General features: G+C 46.2%; 2 long non-coding RNA genes across 3 annotated transcripts in view; one reads left to right on the forward strand and one right to left on the reverse strand.

Moving 5' to 3' along the window:
* Positions 1–20,698, forward strand: part of LOC143149484 (uncharacterized) — a 125,599-nt gene that overhangs the window by 5,284 nt on the left and 99,617 nt on the right. The gene's annotated exons all lie outside the window — the stretch shown is intronic.
* On the reverse strand, positions 1,839–8,719 carry LOC143149142 (uncharacterized). 2 transcript variants are annotated; one of them, XR_012992711.1, is made up of 2 exons: positions 8,697–8,719; positions 1,839–2,256 (listed from the first exon to the last, which is right to left on the reverse strand). It is a non-coding gene; the product is annotated as an uncharacterized LOC143149142 (long non-coding RNA). The 2 variants fall into 2 exon arrangements; XR_012992710.1 differs by lacking the exon at positions 8,697–8,719 and adding an exon at positions 3,489–3,655.

Here is a 20,698-nt window from a genome sequence, read left to right on the forward strand (position 1 = left end):
CACAAATAATGGATACTTTGACAACAAATTATACGCGGAGACGTATCGAAAATTTCACGTTCAACGGCTTCCGGACATTTACACGACACGACTTTCCTACAATACGGTTTTACAATCGTTGTTTATCAAATCGTTGAAACGAGTGTACATTAGAAATAAATACATAGAATCAGTAAGAAGTGAACGCATCCTACTGCCACCAATTGTGCAATTACTATTCCTCGAATATCGTCTAGTTTCTAATTAACGCGTCTCTGTGGTCGCTAATTAACGCTAGCAACTTGGTCATATTAATATTGCTGAACAAGTGTATCTTTCCGTTACGAGTATTGCGCGTAGACGCGTAACTATAGCCTGAATGGAAGCTGATAATTAGCAGGTAACGAACGTGTACATTTATAGCCGGAGTAATTATTTAGGGTGTTCTAATAATATGCGCCCTGGTAGCATGAAATAATACTGGACGCAAGGAGCGTTTAATGCGTTTTACCTAACCGATAGTCTTACTTGCTGCGTACCTAATGGGTTACTTGACGAAAAAAGAAAAACATTTCTTCCATTATTTGAACGCAGAGACATTTAAAATAATAAACGATAAAACGCTATTCCATCTTTCGTCGATGCGACGTTATTTCTTTTTATTTCTCATTCGAAAAGTTTAAATACTTCATAAAGAATTCGTATTTTCTTTTCTTCTCTTATTCTTATTATACATTATTTCATTGTATTCGTATTGCGTTGCTCTCAAGGTTAGATTAATAACAGCAAACAGCTGTACCTAACCTTTGTGCCGCAACGTACACTTATCTTTACTTCTACATAATCATTTCGCTTCTCACTCGATATTTCATTTCGTATACAATTCCGCTGCAATAAAAACTTACGATCGCTATCATCACGTACGTTTAAAATGCCTTGTTGGACTACTATCGCTTCAACTTCTTCGGACGTTCGAAGATAATTACACATTCGTGTAAATGTGCTCTTATTCTGGGTTATCGTCGAATTAAAATTTCCTATTATCGCGCAATATTTTCCCGAGACACTTGGAAACGAGACCGCAAGAAATATTCGCAAAGTGACGAATATTCGCATATTCGTTAAAGAGCCATCGGTTAATTAATTACAAGCTTGACACGACAGAGGGAAGATAGGATAAAAATAAAGTGATTCTAATTCTCAGGGACGTTTATTGGCTGGCGAAGCAGGATCAATATTTGAAGGAGTGCCGGTTTGTTTACATAGCGTGTAAGGCGAATTGGGAATCGCGTTGACTTTTAAATTAGGTTCCATTTGTGGAAAAAATTAATTTCACGAAGGGATAGCGCTAATCGTTGACGTTAATTGGATCACGTTACACGATTTGATGACATTGTCGCGGGCGCCAGGACGTCGCGACGACGGTCCTGCTATTGCGTCGTTCCTGCCCATCCGACTCTTTGACCAAGATCGATGACGCGGGAAAGGATAATAACCGCTGATAAACGCGTTATTTCTCCATATTTACTTCCTTAACCTTCCCGAAGCATTTCTCGATTAACTCTACATCGTACGCGGAACCCGATGGACTTGCACGATTGTATTATCGAAGAACAATATACAGAATGTTCGTTGGTGTATTCGAAAATTCGAACGAAAAATCATCCGCAACGTTTCACTTGCACTTTCAATCGGAAAATTTGATTCTTACGGTCTAGCACTTCGATCGGACCTCCCGCAGCTCTCGATCGTGTTTCCCTAAAGAAACCTAACGAACGATTCGAATCGTTCAATCTACTTATCGTCGCAACGCATCGTTCTTATCGCTCGTTCAATTTTCAACTACGCAAATCGTTCGGGCAGCGAATGAATATTAACGTTTAGAGACAGGTAAGTAGACGTGGCACGTTTGAAATACATTTGTATGTATGTACATACCTACGTATATAAATCGATACGCACGATATTTACTTTTTCGCAATGGTAATTAAACCGATGTAAAAAGAATTTAATCGAACGAGTTCGTCGCGTAGGCACGATAGAACCTTGGACGAAATTAGTATCGATGACCGTTTCAGTTGTCTTTTGTTGTCTTCCATGGCAAACAGATTTAGGTGAAAAGAAGGCCACGGCGTAGTAGGCCAACGTGGTATTGATTTCGGTCGGTCGGAGCTCTCTGCATCCGCGCTTTCAGTGTCATTTGAGTACGATGTAGGTACGGTAGAAAGGTGATCGGTGAGGGGCCAGGACGGCGCTCTCATTCAAGAAAACTCCGTTCTGCGTATAGAAATGAAAATTGTGAAAACACGGGCCCCGGGACCATCAACGAACGAACGTTTCTTTTGTTCGTTGCTATTCGTTCTGGAAACGGCAGCATTTGTTCTCCGTCGCGGTGTTGCGTCACGGATTATTTACGAACGCAACCGCGGCTCGCGTCGTTCGCGAAATAAAAGTCGAAACCGATCGAAATCTCGGGGATAAGATTCTGGCCTAGATCGGTGCAGAATTTTGGCAAATGTTAAGCACGATTATTCCAAAGCCGTTCAGTCGAATTCAGTTCAACGCGTCGGCGCATCAACTCGGAACGGATTGTATCGACGATTACACAATCGAACGATAAAATTGAAGGTGTAGTCATTTTTGGCCGCGAACGATATCCACCGTTAAACAAAGAAAGGATAAAATCGAAAGGTTTGCGGATAAGTCAAATATTTGCACCGGGTGCGCATTGCGATCTTCGTTTACCGCGAATTCGATGTTTATGCCTGTGCGGTAATGCGATCTACGGGATGTAAGGATACAGGGAATCTACGTTGACTGATTTCTTTGAAATACGGGAAGAACGTGTACCAGTTCGAGTGGTTCGCAGTTAATCGGAAATCTATCGTCTATCGGTACGATACGATGCAATCGAAGTTCAATGACGATGTAAAAAATAAAGAGATCGAAGAATCATCGTTGCGTCGGGAAGCACCGATCGCGACGGAAGAGCGTTAAGTATACTGGAAATAAAAAGATGAAAAATCATACGTGCGAGGAGCGTCAACGGTAATAAAAGAAGCAAGGGAAAACAAATTTTCAAACCGCGGGAAATCGTTTCCTTGTAATAGATACGTTTTCAACGGAAGGGAAATAACTCGGGCGGGTGGAGAAACAATTTGTGAAATTGCTGTCGCGAAAAGTTAACGCGTTTTATTTCCGTAGATGGAACAGTTCGCAGAGAGGAATACGTAAGCGAGAGTGACGGACGATTTTCAGCGTGAGCGATTGTATGTCGATCGATCTTTAGTTCGCGTATTAGAAGTGGCTCAATTGATTCGAACGGACAGCATTCTATTCTCCGTGAATTATCTAAAGAGTCACCGTCACGGGCGTGCTTCCTGATGCGACATTCATAACGAAACCGGTTGCGAAGATGCCTCGCGAACAAAACGCTGGCTCGTGCTGCGATCGCAGACTTTTAAACTGCTGCATAACTGGTCGGTAACCGGTTGATGGCAGAACCTTACACCGACATCTGTACGGAGGGCAGAAAACCGATGCAGAAACCCGGCTAAGACTGGTTTCCCTTGAAAAAAGCGAATCGGCCGCGGTAGACGGCAGCGGAGAATTTCCAGCCAGATGATATCGTCCTTGCTGAGAATCAACAAGATCTCGTACCAAGGTCGATTCGACCTCGCCCGATTATGTTGCCTCCTGGTCGCTTCGTTGACGAACCGTCTGATCCGATTATCGGTCCACCGGAACGTTCCGCTATCACGATCAAAGCCGTGACGATACTTGGGACAATTCTGCGGGTGTCGCCGTTTTCTTAACCGTTTAATGCCTTTTCGAGTCGAGCGCGAAATCACCGAAACCTTGAACGACAGAGACCGCGGTTTCGACGATGCGTATCGCGATCTACTCGCGAAGCAAAGTACATTGTCGTTGACGAGATCATCGACGATCATAAACGGGCCGCGTTACCAATGGCCAAGATAATTTATTTTAAAAATCCGCGCACGCCTGCGCGTACGCGCGCGGTTATTTGGCAATAAGCGGGGCTCGCGTCAACTATTTATCGCGTACGAATCGTGCCAGACTGTTCACAATCGACGGCCGTGTTAATCTTCAGGGACCAATTTACGCGCGATCGCGTAGCGTGCCGCGGGCGTGATGCGAAGAAATTTGTCATTGCAGAGACGAGGAGGGTGTAACGACTATTTCGATCCCGATCGATGGATACGAGTCAATATTTTTGCCCCGCCGGTGTAACAATACGATTCCAACGTTAAATGCCAACATCCGAGTATTTATTGCAAACTTATAGCCTCTCGTTATTTGCGCGCCCGTTACATAATAATAATACCAGTACATCGTTCTTGCGCCAGAATTGTAAGCGATACGAAACGAGATATTGTGTAATACGAAAAGAAAAATAATAATAATAATAATAATAATACATGGGAGTGAAGATAAAGCGTACACGTACCGTAAAAACCCAAGGTACGCGCACCGTTATTAATCTAATCCGCGCAACGATCCAATAAGAATACAATGGAGCAAAAATACGATAAGAACGTGGGAAGACCGAGTGGAAAGGATAACGAATTTAAACGCTCCGAGGAGAAAATATAACGTTCGGGGAGGAAAGCAAACGGGGAAAATAAAAACGAATGCAACGAGAGTCCGCGGTGTTTAGCGATAACTCGGAGGAGAAGATCGACGAGGAACGTCCACGCGGAAGATCGTTGAAACGTTTCTCGAGCGGTCGTCAAACGCGTATTCGAATCGCCGATCGATGTTTTCGTACGTAATTCAATGATCGGAACTGATCTACTCGCCTATTAGCTATCGTGACATCGATGTTATTTGCTGTACACGATTAGGAGCGTGAATCAATTATGAAGATATTAGGAACAATTCGTATCGCGTGCGCCGCCGATCGAGGTGTCAGATGCCAACTTCTCGGGTACGAGCGAATCCAATTGGGGAACGTAATGCGAAGCAGACGGAATTGTTCGCGCCAACTGCGCACGTCTCGATGATTATCAACTTTGCGTGTGCGTGATAGGGGTACGCATGTTTATCAAACGAGACGGGACTCGAATAAATTCGTGTCGTCGAGATTTCGCTGGATCGGCAAAATTGTAAACGCTGGATCGGCAAAACTGTTTATTAGAATTTACGTCGAACGTCCATCGAACGGTCAAAGCGTAAGTTCGAATTAATAACAGATGTATCGAGAAACTCGCAGCAACGTGCGCAGCGCAACGCATCTGTTCGTGGAAGGATTTTCCATTGAGGTACTGGTTTCGTTCATACCTGGTCCGCGCATGCGCATCGCTCTAGTGGTACCGATTGACGCGCACAAGTTCGACACGTCACTCGGTGAAATAAAATGTTCGCGGATCGACCCCACGATTTTACCCATTAATATTCTCGACAATGACGCATCGCGCATCGCGCGTCATCCTTTCGATTTCGCAAGTTTAATCTCACTCCCGTTAAATCGGCTCGATTTCTATTTTTCCGTTTGTACGTTACACTCGACGAACAAGAATAGACGAACCAGTGCGCTAGATAATTTTGTCCACGAGTCACGGTGAGCACAGGTGGGTAATTGAACTTTTATCATTGATTTCTAAATGAAACGGTGACCTCGGCTCGATTCAATTGCGTGACTCAGCCTGTACATATGGCATATGGATGAAGTTAGGGCTAGGATAGGTCAGTGCGAATCAACGTGTAAACTATACGATCCAGGAAAGTTTCGCGTACAGCTGTCCAAGCACGTAACGTGCGTCAAGAGTGGAAGCCAATTCGCGTAATAACGGGTCGTATCGTTATTAGCTTATCACGGTGCGCGCTCTATTATTGTCTCGTAGCGCGTAACAACCGAAAATACAAAATACGACGACATCGATTATATAATTCGATTCCAACGAGACGGCAGGGTCATTGTCGGAGATCATAATGTACGAAGCGAAGACGTAATATCGTTTCCTCGTCGCACAGGATTATGGGACAGCACGCGAGTTTATTCCCGTAACAGCTGCCATTGGCATTCTTCCACGATGTTGTATCCTATGATTCTTCCACTTTGAGTAATTTACCTCGAAGGAATGGTAATTATCGGGGACATTCTCGCCGCGCTGCGTTCGCGAAGCGAAAAGTCGCTACCTCCGCAGCGATATTTTTTCGATAAATATTCACGAGTCGTTGGAAAAGCGATACCGTTTTCAAATTCGATAACGAAACCGGGGATCGAGCATTATCGATATCAACAACGGTGAAACGATCGTTGTTTCCAAGGTATAACGATCCGAGAGAACGAAACAACGAACGGAAATTATAGAATCGGTTAAACGAAAATGTGTCTCGACGTTTTCTACCGCAGTAGCCGTTCGTTCCGCGCTACATCGATAATTATTTTTCCTCGCGGCGGTGCACGTTTTTAGCTTGTGCAAACGACACGTATTTACACATCGGCCGACCGAATATTCCAAATAACGCGAGACGGCCAAGAGGTACGGCCGTAAAATAAAAAGTGGTCGTATCGCGGCGGGTATCGTCGCGTCACGCGTAGCTACCTGTGACAACGGACTCGTTGAACGAGTTTATCTTTTTTTTAATTCGAAGAAAGGAAATTACGTTCGCAACGACCCCGTTACCGTCGTTCCCGCCAGTTTGCCGTGTAATCTAATCGCGAGGCTGATATCGCGATCGGAACACACCCTGGTTTCGCGTCGTCGGGATATTCCGCAAGGACGCGTTGCGCCCTTGGCGCGAAAAACGAACGTCGGAAGACGGAACTGTTCAACACCCGGTCCTTGTATACGTCTAAGAATACGCCAATGCCGCGTCAAGTAAAATTCATGGTGTCTGGGGACGGGTGGTTGGCCGTGTCCGTTTTTAACGCCACGTGGACCACCGGTGGCCCAGCTCGATGGAAAGCCGAGGGAAAATTGGCGCGGATCGCGGCGTATTCGGTACGAAAATGGTGTTCGGAGACGGAAATATCGAGGGTCGAGCGGATCGCGCCTATTCTGAACGCGGCTCGGCCTTGCGGAGTCGGAGAATCGCAACGCGCCTACGTGAACGCATCCGCTTTGCTCCTGCGATCGGTCCCTTGTTACCCCGGCCCGAACAGCCGATGAACTGAACGATTTGGCAGCGTGCGTGACAGCGGCGCGCGTCTTAAAAAATGTTCACGTGGGTGTCGAGACGGCGCGGCACGACGCCGTAGGCGCCGCGATCTGCGACGACCTGCGTCGCTATTACGCCGAAAATAACGGAGTGGATCTGGCATACTTATAAGTACGGGACGCGTATGTCGATCGAGCGCGGACACGTTCTACACGCGTGACATCGCGAAAGGTCTCGATGTCGGGCGATCGTCCAACGAATCCTCGTTTCGACTTCGCGGCGATCGTCACCGGCCCGCGAGACCAGCTCGCTCAAATTTTCCGCGAGTACTGCGCCCGAGTGGCACCGGCGCTCGACGCTAATTCGTGGAAATACGCGTCGATTTTCAAGAATCCCCGATAGCCGACGCGCTCTATGCCAACCACCGTGTTTATTTGCGTTAACAATGTTCTCCGCTTGTTCGAGATTATCCCGAGGCTTGTTTACGTACACTTACGAGTCCAAGTACCAACGGTTTTATTATTAGCCGGACGTCCTGTGCGGTGGGACCGTTGCGAAAAATTAGAGTCGATTAGTGCGTTGTCTATAAACGGCGATACTCTCGTACGCGGAGATACGGCGCATCGGTGCATCGAAAGCTCGCGTGGCCCGTCTCCATGGGTCCGAGGACTTTTTGGACGAACGAAGAGCATCTTCCGGGAACGAAGAAATATACGAACAAGTTGCCTCGAATCGTGTCAGAGTTCGGTGTAACACCGGTCCTTACAATTACGGAAATACAATACGGAACGCAAACGATTCGCGTAAAAATATACATATATACAGAGAACTGGATTCCCAGTTAACCGAACGCTTTTCATTCCTTTTCCACAACGTCCTGATGCCCCTAAATTCTGCAACTTCTATCTTACATCACCCCGTATTTTGCGCAAACGCTCCAAAGATAGCTCGCTAACTTTCAGCTTCGACTCGCGCGGAATTTACGCTCCGATCCGCTAATCGCTTCCGGTTTTCACCGAATCGGCTAGTCTGGGAAGAAACGAACACGCGGTGGAACGCGCACAAGAGATCTTTCTCGTCGATTCGCAGTCCCTGCGACTCGTTCTCGGATGCATCAAAGAGGATGAAAACACACGAGGCTGGCATAGGTAACAGGAAGAACGTTTATTCACGTGCCCGTCGTAGCTACGAACGCGACGCGATAACGTACCGTTTGTTGAACTGGAAATACTACCAAGTACAAAAGCTCGCGTACGAGCGATGCGCGCGATACGTACTACGCATAAACGTTTGGAAAAACCAAGGGAGGGAGGATACAACGAAAGGGGAATAACCAAGGCCACCTAACTGTCGGTAAAAAAAAAAAAAGCTCGCGCGATGCCTGTGCTTTGTTTGCGAATCGCCAACAATCTGCGTACCGAGTCAAAGTGTACACTTCGGGCCCGCGAGCCTGCACGCGGGCATTGCGAATTAACGTCGAACGCAACGCACACCGGGGCACTTTGGTAATCATCGTGATCGGAGAGAGCTTCTGCCTTCTTTTCTTTCGTCGTTAAATTTTCAAGCACACTTTCCAGTTACCTGCGTACATTATTTCCCAAGTATCTTTCCAGAGCGAACGCGTTCATTCCTTCGAATCGTTGCATTTCCTTCGCTATTTGTCGAAAGTGTCGGCGTTAACGTACTCGAAGAACATTTCGATGGTAGTTAACCCGTTATTTCGCTTCCACGATGGTTATGGCTGGGTCAAGGGCTGAACGGAGCTTCGACGTAAACCACGCGTTCTCGCGGATGGGTGCCGAGCGATGGTTAGCGACTCGCTGACGCGTAGCTATCGAGACGCCAGCGTTTGGAAAAGATAAGAGGAAAGAAAGATCGTAGACGATCCGACGTCGCGGCGATAAAAAAAGTCACGATTCCGTGTCCAAAGCATCGGACCGAAATACGGAGAAGGATGGCCGTCCGGCGATGGACCGTGAGAAAGCTCGGCGAGCTTAACCTGGAACCTATGGAACGTTTCCTCTTCTAAAAGCTGTAATTTTTCAACGGAGAACAGACCAGAATAGAATTTACGATGACGGTAGACCTTCGGCCTTGCCACGAATCGGATCTTCGTATTCTTCGCGGTTCTCCGCTCTGTCGTTAGACGTCTTTGAATGCACCAATCAAAATCAATAGGTCAATAAGCCAATCGGCCTGCAGTGCAAAAGGATCGTTGATTTCGTAACGCCGTGAACGGAAACGAAAGCATCCGAAAGCGCGAACAAAGCCGACGATGCGCCGATGCGCCGATGGTTGCTCACCAATTGGAACTGTATCGGTTTACGAAGACTAATTGCAAAGATCACGGGCAGTTACGCGATACGGGTGTACGAAAATAGTACTCGTATCACGTGCACAGACCGAATCGCGTAGAAATCGATCCGATCTCGCTAAACTAGGCGCCAATACCGACGAGCCGCGATGGCAAACATGTTATTGCGAGTTGCAAATTTTCTCACAGACACGTCGGCCGTAAAGACTGGTGTATTATCGTTCAGTGACGCGCGCCAATAGACGCACCGTATTTGTAAAAATCTCCCCGATAAGAACCAGAAATAAGTCGTGTCGCGTTGCAAACACGCAAGACGCTTCCTCCTCGCAATAAATAGCTAAGAAGGGACAATAAAGCCCCTCCGATAACCCGGAGGCCATCGTACGTATAATTTACCGTGACAACGTTGCGAACTGTGATACGAACTGACAGCTGTTGACGCCTCGCCGTGATGGAAAAAAGGACTCGCGACTAATCGAGATAATCTCGCGGCACGGTCGCGGCGCCAACAGTGGAAAATTCTCGCCAAGATTTCTCGCTACCTCGTTCCGAGTGTTCTCGGTTTCCTTCGAGGAGGAACTCTTGCAAACTTTCGATTACGATGTACAGTTTTTGAACGGCGAGAGTGTGCTCTTCGCGACTCTCGGCTCGATACTGAAAAGAAACAACCCGAAAGAAAAATTATCGAACCGTTGACCGTAGCGGACGATTCTCAAAACTAACATCCACCGTTTGCCATCGACGACTGGCACTCTGGATCGTTGTTGCGTTCGCGAGAACAATTTGTCCAGCATCGTACGAAAATCGACGCACGGAGGGAACAAATGTTAACGATCGAGCACTGTTCGCGTGGTATCTTGGAATAGAAACATTCATAATCTCAAGGTTTCTCCTCGCTCGCCGAGGACGGGGAACGTACCTTTAACCGCGGGAATTGTTAAACGGTAACGGGCGGCCTCGCAACGCCGATTAATTCGTTTTCCGAAACCAGCCACGAACGATACCGTTCGCTTATCTAACGCGCGTGTTCGCGCGATCGGATCGCGAAAGCGTTCCCCTCGATCGATCGAACGCCACGATTTCGCGAAATTCGATTTCACCCCTCGTAAACTCGATTCGCTCGACGATAATACCGACACAATTCTATTAATCGCGAGCGCGCAAGGCTTTCGTAATCGTTTATCCAAACGATGTTATCTCGTCTTTGTACGCCGACCAATTATGTTAAGTCTACACGCGCGTGACGAACTTTTTGCACCGAAGGAGTACAAAAGATCCGCGAACGTATTGTTCTCGGTGCAAACGTGCGTCAATTGGTAAAAAAAAAAGAAAAGAAAACGAAACATTGTGTGCACCGAAGTATCGTTAAGGAGAGAAGAATGCAGCGAGTGTCCGGAGAGTCGTTCGTCGCTGGATCGGTTTCCATTCGTCGTTGTTTCTTTGTTGTTCGCGGGACGTCCACCTTCCCGGAATCGTCCAGAATCGTGTGGAATATTGGAACGACGAGCGATGCAAAAACGATCTGGTTCTCGTGGAAATGCACTTTGCAAATGATGTTCTTGACCCGACGACCCTTCCGATCTCGTGAGACGTCTCGAGTGTGCACACAAGTACCGGCCGCAATTCATAAGTTTCCCAGGCATGTCGCATCTTAATCGAACCAACCGGAGGGGAGTTACGTTCTAAGAATAATTCGCTGCAAGTTAGAAATAGTATCGTCGCGCGAACGTATTGATCGCCGGCCCTATTCCGCACCAGCCAGAAAGTCCATCGACCTGAATTCTTTTCCGGGCCTCGTTCTACCACGGTACCTGTACTTACGCCGCTTACTTCGCGGGCTTCCGTCGATTACTTTGGAATCGACTCGGCCGGTTCCACGAACCGTCCGATACGAAACGCGCCATTTTTTTCAACGCGCGACGACGCTTCGCAACGGATATTGACAATTCGCGTGTACCCGCCGTCCCTGTTTGCGAGTCTTCCCGATACTCTCCGAACCAGGCTCCGACATTGAAGGATGTCTGTATACATTGGCTGGTTCGAGAAAAAATCTCGGTTTCTTCGCGACGTTCCGAGACTCGTGGTAGAATCGTTCGAATCGTGTTATACCGATTCGATTTAATCGTTTTCAACGCGCTCGAGACGTTCGGGAGAACAATGTCCCGAGCGCAGGAATTTGTATTTTTCAGCTCCACGATGCACCGGTACGAGGGAGGAAATGCAGGAGAATTTAGTCGCGCGTACCCCGATAGGTTTATTCGCAGGGAAAGAACGTATTACGAAGACCAGAGGGACGCATCAGGGTTACGGATCAAAAATGGCTTCGTTTCGACTATATTTGATTTTATTCCCGGAAATCGAGCAACTTGGACGGAAATCTGCTGAAACTGCGGGAAACCGTAACCAGGTATCCGGCCGAGGATCGATTACTCGATACACGGTTCGACTTCTGTTCGATACATTTCGCAACGAGAGCCTTTAAGACCAGGAAGGCCGTGGGCGTCCATCCTGGACGACAAGTAATTAAGAGATTCGTTCGGAGCAGATCTACGCCCACCGTCGGCTCGTAGAAATGCTAGATATCTATGCGCAAGCAAATCGAGCACTGCCACCCACCTGAATGCGATTCGAGAGATGGAAAAGTCGGATAAATGTACCGTAACGCGCGATGAAAAGTCTAGGGAACAATGAGAAGCGTTCGGTGCAGTGGCTTCGTTCCGATTGGACACCGAAACGGTTCCCAAAATCGCGATCGCGTCCAACGAAGGTCACGGAGAACCGACGGACAGTGGACAGAAGAAAGGGCGCGTGACAAACGACCCTTTGGAAATGAAATCGATCGAGAAGGTTGCGCCGTATCCAGCTGATTCCTCCGACCTTTTCCCAACGGACCGCTCTCGCTCGAGGATCTCTGACGTGGAACTTGGTCTCCGTCGCGTGCGAAATGTCTAGTTTCTATCGGTAAAAGTGGACCGAACGATCCTCCCTTCGATAAAGCTTCCTTCCTCCGCCTCGAATCGCGCTTCTTCGAACGCGATAAAAGTCGTAATTTGTTCGCGAACCACCTAACGCATTGTACCGAATGTGTAAAAATAGCGTTTAAGTTTATCGCGCAGTTGCACGTTCTTCGGGCAAACTCGCGTCGCGCGCAAAGTGACCGAGGGAGAAAGAACGCGATCCTCTGGTCCCCGAATAGACGGGATTTAAAGCGAAACGGTTTCGCGCTCGGAGACACCGTTCACTCGAATCCGTTCACGCGTCGAACCCGCGTACCCCCTTTCTGGTCGCAATTACACCGCTGGATAGCGCCGCTCGACGCGTTTCACCGGCCAAGGATGGGGTGCTCTCCGTCTCAAGGCCGACCCTGTCCATTCTAAAGCGTGGCGTACTTTAAGGTCGCGAGAAATCGTTAGCCAGACTGTACGAACAACGCGACGTGACGGAGGAACGAGGAGAGGACCGAGGAGAGGAACGAGGAGAGGAACGCGGAGAGGAACGAGGATCGGAGAAAGAGAGCGAGAACGGTGCAATGGAACGCAGCTGAGCGTAGGCAGTCTGCGCGAGCCCAGCCGACATACGCCAGATGCGAGGCTACCGGCTGAATGAGCGCGCATATTTCGGAGCGCGATACGATAAGACTTCGTGGGTGGGTGTCGTCCTGTCGACTTCCTTCCTTCCCGTCGCTTCCGTCCCGACACTTGCCCCAATCTCCCGAGGAAGTTCAATTAATCGCGAACTCGCGCAAACGGTAGAAATAATCACGATGGAAATCTACACGAGGCCGATCGTTCGCGGTTAACCCCGGGAAATCTACTCGTACAGTTTCGGAGTAGCACGACCCATTCGGTACACGAGTCGGGCTCGTAACGCGCCAGGACCACGAACGAGACTCGAGAGAGTTCTCGATCTCGAACGGAATGTTAAGTATTTACATCCGGTGGGAAATGTAACATCGCTCTCGTCTCGTGAACGTAAAACGCGAAAAGTCGACGAGTCAGTGTTCCTCCGCGCGAAAACCGAATGGGTTGAGATCATCCTTGCGTAGATCGACGGTACGAATAACCGGGCTCTTCGAAATGTCACTGGCTCGGGATCCAGTGGCGACAGCCGAGGCGGACGACGCGTTACCGTCGAGATATTCCGCAGACGTCGAGAAGACTACGTTCGCTTTCGAAAGGTTCGCGACTGGGTCGAGGGTCGAGTAGAAGTCTCGTTTCCTAACGATGATCGGCTACTCGCACTCGCGTAGATGTCTTTGGAAAACGCGAGCAATTGCGTCTTCTTACGGTAGTTTTTAAATAGAATATGTAAAAAAGGTGACCAACTGTTTTCAATTTTGTCTCTTCGAATATTGAAATTAACGAACGTTTCGCGTTTAAATCGCGATTCGTGTACAACGATAAACATTCGTACGGGAAGGAAATCCGTACGGAGTTTGATCCGAGTGCAACATCTCGTTCCCCTGAGAAGGATATCGATGTCGTCTCGAAAAGGACAGTCACGTGGCAAACCGTGACCACAGATGAATCACGAACATCGGTGCTGCGTGTGCACGCGATCTTATTTTCCTTGTTCCCAGTGTTCGCGTCGTGTATTTTTGCCGGTGCAATTTTCGCGCTAATAAGTCAGCCAGTGACACACCATCGTAAGCAGTCGAGGCCTCCAGGCGCCGTGGAAATTTCCATTCGCGAAAACCATTGGCGTAACCAGTCGCGAATTCCGGTGTCTAGAGATCCCCGATTCGTTTTCGCGGCTAGTTCTCGCTATTCGGTGCACAATTTCGATCCGTCCGTCACCCTTTGCGATTATTACCGATTTGAAGATCGCACGTCGAAGTCGAAGAGATCGAAAGGAAGTCGAAAATTTGTCAGAGTTCGCTTCTTTCCGCCTGGAATGATGCGAAACCTCGAAATAAAATTTGTCCGTACTCTTGTGCACACCGGACGTCAACAATCGTTCAAGGATCGGGAACGAAAGGATCAAAGTTGTCTCTCCGTTGTCCGTTTCGATTCGATTGTACATCGAAACACTGGAATTCGCATTCTTTCGTGGCGACTTATCTCGAGCAAAAACAGTTTCGCAGATAATGCAACATGTGCGGTTCGTACGTACACCAGCCTGTACTCCGTAATCGTTGTCGATACGATTTTTTCATCAACAATTAACGCACGCGACGATAACTTATGAAATTCTTTTTCGTTCGTCGTAATCTGTTTCGATTACAATTAGACGCGACACCGGGGGTTCCGTTTCCCCGCGCGGTGTCGCGCGTTTCATAGTTTCCGATAAGGTGCGGCAAAAATCGACGATCACGGTTGTTTCGATAACCGATTTTTACGCTTTACGTTCGTTCGGAGCGTCGCGCGACGCTCGAAGGTGTACCTTTTTAAAAATAACGCAAAGCCGGATAAGCTCCGAGTTTTATTCGAGGGGACGCCGATTACTGTCACACGCGAAGAACGAACCAGATAAGGGGGACGACCATCGAGTGTTTCCCGTTACAATTGTAAACACAAGCACATTGTACTTGAGTACTTTTGGATCTCTGTTGCGTAACCGCGAACTCGCGTTATCTCCGTTGAAAATTGTGATAAACAGGAGAGGTAGGTATTACAACGGCAACCGGTTTCACAATACGGCCGCTTTGAATGAAATTTTTGAAGCGCGATTCATTCTTACCGATGTAATTACCGTTACCCCGTCTATGCATTCTTTGACCAAAGCGGGGCTGTGCGAACAATACGCACAGATTTAGCGCAGTGTCACGTCGAAAGTTCTGGAAGGCATACGCAACGCAGGTGGTCGTTGCATACCATCCATCGTAACCTGTACGCGACACCGTCACCTCTGATCGATAATTTCTCTCGGCTCTCTACCCTATGGATTATAAAAAAGCCAAATCGAAAGGTAGACGACACCTGTGCGATCGATCCAGAAACACTTCGTTCGTAACGTTTCTCGTTCGAATCTAAAGGATGACTCAAAATTTGGTAAAATGCATTACGACGAAGGGACAAAGTGCGTTGGACAAAGTGCAATCCGATCAATGATTAACGATTATGTACGTGTAATCGTAAGATAGCGATCGTCGATTACGAGCACCGGATAATCGATATTTATGATTAATGGACGAGGCATATGGACGATCGATACGAACGGTGAATGGTACTGTATTAAAATGTTTGTAAAATCGATCAATAATGGTCTTGGAATCGAAGAGAACGGTAAAGGAAATTCTGTACGATGTCGAGTTTACGTTCGATTTTCTATTTCAAGGTTCTATTTGTTTAAACTACTTTATGCAGACACCGATCCCTAAGCGAGAGTGGCGGATGATTTTCACCGGAGCGACACTATTTAAATTTCAACGATACTCTCGAAGATCGATTATCGGTACGTCGATCGTTGCGTTGCGTTCGTAGATACTTTTGCGGAGATCAATGAACGCGCGATGCTCGTAGATATAAACAAGACGCTTTTCCGAGCTCGTTACCGGAAAAACTGAACGAACTTACGTCCAGATTACGCGATGACGTTCGCGTGGACTTTTTGCACGCACGGTAGATGGTCGCGTCGTAGACGTGGATTAACGAACTCTAGCGACGCTCTTCTATCTTTTACGTAGTCGTGGCGATATCGATTAGCTTACCAACTTTCCAGAGGTTGCGAGTATCGTACGTAGCGATGGCTCTGAAACGTGTTTCAACACCGTCGATACTTTTCAAATTTACGCTCTCGTATCGAACAATTCCAAGGAACGTCGGACTCACCGAGACACGCGTCTATCGTTACTTGGCGATTACATCGATTCTGATATTTTTTCAATCGCGTTATCTCGTTAGACTCGTTAGAAGCGAAAAAGAAAACGATGAAAACATTGGATAATCGAATCGATCGTCGAACAAATTTAACACGTGCGATAACAATTGTACCGAAACAACGATTCGCGAACAAAGGTGATAAGAAGCAACGCATCCATTGTTTTGTCACCGAGTCTACTTCGATATTAAAACGAAAGGATTCGAAAATAAATTTCCACAAATGTACCAGGCGGAGGATAATTAAAAATATTTGAACGTACCTCTTTAAATAAATATTTATTTAAAGTTACTCGAATGATTCACGACTTCTATACTTGTTGTATGAATTATGTCGACGCTTCGAGAAATGTCAACAAGTGGATCTTATTAATACCGGTGACATCTTATTTCGAGAACTGTTCGATACCTGGCCGCAAATGCTTGGTAATTAATACGTGACGGTATTAACGAGTACGTGTCATTGGATCGGTTCCATCGCTAATCGTATGCATGGATTCGCAAACGAAGCAGCTTCCAGCGTTTAATTTCTTCGTTAAAATACGTATCTTCGACGAGTGATAATTTCATATCGTAGAGTGGTTTTATTGTAATTGCGATTTCAATTGACGGCAATATCGACGAATCCTATTCGACGAATCTGCCGAACGTGAATCATGATGATTCCGCGTCACTCGAGTCACAGATACACCGTTTTACGTGTCATCATCGGTTTCAACGATCATCCGTTGTAATTTTAGAGTCGTTGCGTGACTCATTACGAAAGAATTACCCCAGTGTTTCGCCGGGGCATACAGCGAAATCCTTGGAAGTCTTGCACGATTACCGGTACACCAAAAGTAACATCGCTCCAGAACGGGATTCCGTTTCATGGGAAAACGAAGGGTACAATGCGAAAGATATTTTAAAACTCATTTATTGAACATGACATAAAAATCACGATACATAATAATGGTAAACCGAGTCTATTGTAAGCTTTCAAACTTTAGATATATTATTCATTTATTATCATCGTCGCGTGTAATATTTTACGTGAATGTCTTATCAAACGCTAACAGATTTATTATTTTAGACAAGTATGTATAGTTAGATTTTATGGAATGTGCACCCGCCGTCTCGCTTTTTCCTTACAATTTTCACCCTTCGACGGAAACTATTATCGCTACGAAATCGAAACAACTGCAGGATTTTCCAACGAGAAATTTTCAACGTACGCTTAGATCCTTAATTCTTTTTCTTTTTCTTTTTTTCGCTTGCGGTCTTTTGCAAAAAGTATCGACGAAGAAAAGCGAGCGTCGCGGGTTTTATCTTTCTCGATAACGAAAGCCGCTGTTCGTAAAAAAAAAAAAATAAATACACAATGTAAGATCGAAATACAATTGGGGGTTTTGCCAGAGGCCCGTGGCGGTAGAATAAGAACAGACTGTTGGGGAAAAAGGCGACAACAGTCGGTTTTCGAGTCTTTCGGCCACGCATGCTACATGTTTACGTAATCCTGGGGGATTTTGGCAGTGACATTCAATCGTCGTAGATGAGGAGAAAGGCCTCGAGCGATCAGCGCACGCGCTGCTGAGACGAATTAGCGAGGAAAGTTATTACGCAGGCTGGTATCGGTTTTGGCAACACGACGCGTACAAGCGATTTTACTGGTCGAGTGGAGAATCGTCTAAATGGAAAAATAATACACTACGATACACGAATTGAGTCGAGTGTTCAATTTCGACGCGCGAAACGTCGAAGTCGAAGTCGCTCTTAAACACACCTTTTTAGCGCGAAACTTAGCACACAGGTGTTATCGATACAATGGAAATTAGCGGTTAAGAAATTTACGAGCACTTAGTTCGCGGATTTGTTACAGAAGTTGTGCCTTGTCTCCTCAACCACGCGCTAAAAATCAGCTCAAAATGTCCCGAGTGAGGTATAACGAATAATTATAAAGTACTTGAAACAGTAATACAAAAAATAGTCAAGTCGTCGAATAATAAATATACATATATATATGTGTGTTTAAGTGTGTATATATATATATATTTTTGTATAGCTTTGTAATCGCGCGAACGTTGCGACCGTAGAATGAAAGTGGATCGAGTTTTAACAGATCAACTATAAAATCATCCGTTTTCTAAGCTTTTCTTACGATACGGTTGAAAAGTAACGAACGTTCTACGAACCTTTTTTTTTTCAAGCAACAGAAGACCGCGCACAAAAGAAACCAGAAGAAATTAAGAGTCCCGATCCACGTTTACTCCGCGGTCCGAGGCCGCCGTAATAAATAGATCGTATTATCTCGTCAATCCCTAAACTCTAGTAACACCATTTTTTTTTTTTTATTTTCATCAGTACAAATCATCCGACGAAACTTTGGGAATCTCCGCGAAGGGCTTTGCTCGCCCTCCGCGCGTCCCAATCTTCCGTCCAGCACCACAATGTAACATCCGACCGATAATTCTATTTGTTTCTTCTGTTTCTCTAAAGCAGTCTTACATGTAACAGCAACGTTTGCGTTATTAAGTCCATCGCGCGACATTTTAGCATATTTTCGTAAGCTCTGTCTCCTTCTCGTTCTGATACGATCCTTTTTCTCTCTTTCCGCTTCGTTCGCTCCGTCTTCTAGCTCAAAAATACGCAGAACGCGCGTGCGTGTGTACATAGATGTGTATGTGTGTGTGTGTGTGTGTGTGTGTGTGTGTGTGTGTGTCGCGCTGACGTTCGAAATCTATTATCGTTGGAATTATTCTTGTCTTTTGAATTTACATTGCTTCGTGGAAATCGCGTTGCAATGTTTCGCGTTCATCGAAAAGTTCGGTACAATTTTCTAAATAGGGACTGAAAATATATTCTTTCTATTTCGAGCGACAACCGGTCCGATGGTTTCCGATCGGAATTCGACAAAAAAGGATCGTTCGATCGCCTGTTCTCTGTTCCTTCCTCCACCGTCAAAAATCTTGCGCCAATTGACGGAGAATCGAAGCGTTCGTACGAATTTTGGTCGTAACAATATAACACCTCTCCAAACTACTCTCTTGTTTCTATCATTTTCTTCTTTTTTTTTTCATTTTTTTTTTCTTCCCAGTTTTCGTTTATTTTTCTTTGATCGTTGCAAAATAATTCTACCTTATAGCTTACGGTATCACAGAGTTACACGCGGTATCGTTTAATTGCTCCCACTTCGTAATTTCGTAAACGACAAGCAAAGGCGCGCGAAACGTAAAATTTCTCTCGAATATTAAGAATGGAAATAGAAGAAAAAAACAACAAAAGTGGACGCAGAAGATGTCGCACGGTATTAGCTTCTCGTCTAGGACGTGTACGTTCTATCTTACGCAATGACTTAATACTGTCGAATTGAGGAAAAAAGAAAAACAGAAAAGAAAAAAAAAAAATAATCCGTACACGCTCGGGATCGTCGCGATCGACGAGATCGGCCGAGTTCTCGATCGAACGAAAAAAAGGAAATGAAAAAAGGAAAACGGAACGTTCAATCGATAAAGAAACAGCTATACGGAACCAGAGACTCTCTTTGGTTTCGAATTTCTTCGTCGTGCGCGAACAGATTTGTCGGAAAACGAAACGCCTTTTTTCAGTCCGTTTCCCGTAATTGCACAATAAGGTATCTCTGTGATTTCATTCGATGCCTTCGAAAGACGTCGTTCTGCGTCCTGAATTTCGAGAACACTTCCTTCTTCATCTCCCCGCATCGTCTTTTAAAAGAGACTGCTCGGCATGCAACGAATAACAGACTTGACCGTTCGTTTCGACGGAAGTAATACATTACACTGTACAAGAAGTTAACAAATGCTTCGTAACGGCTAATCGAAACAGTAAAATCGAATACATACCTCGGGCGCAGGACAGAGGGAAAAGCGCTATGATGCAGCTCGATATATTGCGAGGATTCGTGTTAAGAAAATATCTCTTTCACGGCATAAATGTTATTCAGCAAGCGTTTTCAGCGAGCACTTTGGAACTCGCGTCGACACGATACCGTGGATCGTACACGCGAATAGAAATGATCGGGAAACCGTACGGGAACGGATCGTTTCAAAGATTACTCGGAAACTTGTTCGAGGAATCGCAGTGTTCCAAATGTACGAAAATTAATGCGGAAGACGGACGCGTATCGTCTCGGCGCGGTAGGTGCTCGCTCGTCTCTCGAATTAAACAGGATGTCCCGTAATTCGTGGCACGGTCGAAAGTACAGCGAAAAAGTGCGATAAAATTTCTACGCGTAACGCGGAGAAGCTACGAAGCTGTTTTCGCGATCGAAGGAAAGAATTTTGAAATACCCGACCAGGAAGGTGAAATCTAACGTGTCTAAAAAATTCCGTCCCACTTTTTCGATTTACTTTCCCCTCGAAGGATCTCGCCCTTCGGGAGTTGCAACGCGCGACAACCCGTAGAAACGGAGACGAGGACAAAGTAACAAAAGCTTCGAATAAATATTCACGCGTGTAAGTAC

This window comes from Ptiloglossa arizonensis, chromosome 7, assembly GCF_051014685.1.
Source record: "Ptiloglossa arizonensis isolate GNS036 chromosome 7, iyPtiAriz1_principal, whole genome shotgun sequence".
NCBI lineage: Eukaryota > Metazoa > Arthropoda > Insecta > Hymenoptera > Colletidae > Ptiloglossa > Ptiloglossa arizonensis.